The 1,609-nt window shown below is 61.6% G+C and overlaps 1 long non-coding RNA gene across 1 annotated transcript; it reads left to right on the top strand.

The window, feature by feature from the left end:
* The first annotated feature begins 202 nt into the window (after nucleotides 1-202).
* On the top strand, nucleotides 203-934 carry LOC131574073 (uncharacterized). Its single transcript, XR_009276371.1, has 4 exons — nucleotides 203-225; nucleotides 596-639; nucleotides 680-789; nucleotides 887-934. It is a non-coding gene; the product is annotated as an uncharacterized LOC131574073 (long non-coding RNA).
* Nucleotides 935-1,609: the final 675 nt, after the last annotated feature.

Genomic DNA, 1,609 nt, shown 5'->3' with positions numbered 1-1,609 from the left:
ACACACAGGTGTCACACAGGTGTCACACACAGGTACCCTGGGTGTTCCCAGGTGTGTCCCAGGTGTCACGCAGGTGTCCCCAGGTGTGTCACACGCACACAGGTGTCCCCAGTTGTGTCCCAGGTGTCCCCAGGTGTGTCCCAGGTGTGTCACACGCACACAGGTGTCAGACAGGTGTCCCCAGGTGTGTCACAGGTGTGTCACACACACACAGGTGTCAGACAGGTGTGTCCCCAGGTGTCACACAGGTGTGTCCCAGGTGTCAGGTGTCCCCAAGTGTGTCCCAGGTGTGTCTCAGGTGTCCCACAGGTGTCCCCAGGTGTGTCACACAGGTGTCACCCCCCTCACAGCTTCCTGGCGGCGGGGGGTTACGTCCTGTACCCCCAAATCGGGGACCGCCTGGGACCTGGTGTCACACACACACACACAGGTGTGTCCCCAGGTGTCACACAGGTGTGTCACACACACACAGGTGTCTCCAGGTGTGTCACAGGTGTCACACAAACACACAGGTGTCACACATGTGTCACACACAGGTACCCTGGGTGTCCCAGGTGTGTCCAGGTGTCCCCAGGTGTCCCCAGGTGTGTCACAGGTGTCCCAGGTGTGTCCCAGGTGTCACACAGGTGTCACACACAGGTACCCTGGGTGTCCCCAGGTGTCCCCAGGTGTGTCACAGGTGTCACCCCCCCTCACAGCTTCCTGGCCGCGGGGGGTTACGTCCTGTACCCCCAAATCGGGGACCGCCTGGACCTGGTGTCACACACACACACACAGGTGTGTCCCCAGGTGTGTCCCAGGTGTCCCCAGGTGTCCCCAGGTGTGTCCCCAGGTGTGTCTGAGGTGTCCCCAGGTGTCTCCCAGGTGTCTCCCAGGTGTCTCCCAGGTGTCCCCAGGTGTGTCCCCAGGTGTGTCACACACACACAGGTGTCCCCAGGTGTGTCCCAGGTGTCCCAGGTGTGTCCCAGGTGTCCCCAGGTGTGTCCCCAGGTGTCCCCAGGTGTCCCCAGGTGTGTCCCAGGTGTCCCCAGGTGTGTCCCAGGTGTCACACAGGTGTCACACAGGTGTCCCCAGGTGTGTCACACACGCACAGGTGTCCCCAGGTGTGTCCCAGGTGTGTCCCCAGGTGTCCCCAGGTGTCTCCAGGTGTGTCACAGGTGTCACACAAACACACAGGTGTCACACATGTGTCACACACAGGTACACCAGGTGTCACACAGGTGTCCCCAGGTGTGTCACACCCCTCCCCACCCTCACAGCTTCCTGGCCGCAGGGGGTTACGTCCTGTACCCCCAAATCGGGGACCGCCTGGACCTGGTGTCACACACACACACACACACAGGTGTGTCTCCAGGTGTCCCCAGGTGTGTCCCAGGTGTCACACAGGTGTCCCCAGGTGTGTCACACACACACAGGTGTCCCACAGGTGTCCCCAGGTGTGTCCCAGGTGTCACACAGGTGTCCCCAGGTGTCACAGAGGTGTCCCCAGGTGTCCCCAGGTGTGTCCCCAGGTGTGTCACAGGTGTCACACAGGTGTCACACAGGTGTTTCCCCAGGTGTCACACAGGTGTCCCAGGTGTGTCCCCAGGTGTCCCCAGGTGTATCTCAG

This window comes from Poecile atricapillus, assembly GCF_030490865.1.
Source record: "Poecile atricapillus isolate bPoeAtr1 chromosome 36 unlocalized genomic scaffold, bPoeAtr1.hap1 SUPER_36_unloc_1, whole genome shotgun sequence".
Classification (NCBI taxonomy): Eukaryota; Metazoa; Chordata; class Aves; order Passeriformes; family Paridae; genus Poecile; species Poecile atricapillus.
Note: the sequence above shows the minus strand (reverse complement) of the source record. Positions and strands in the feature narration are given on the sequence as shown.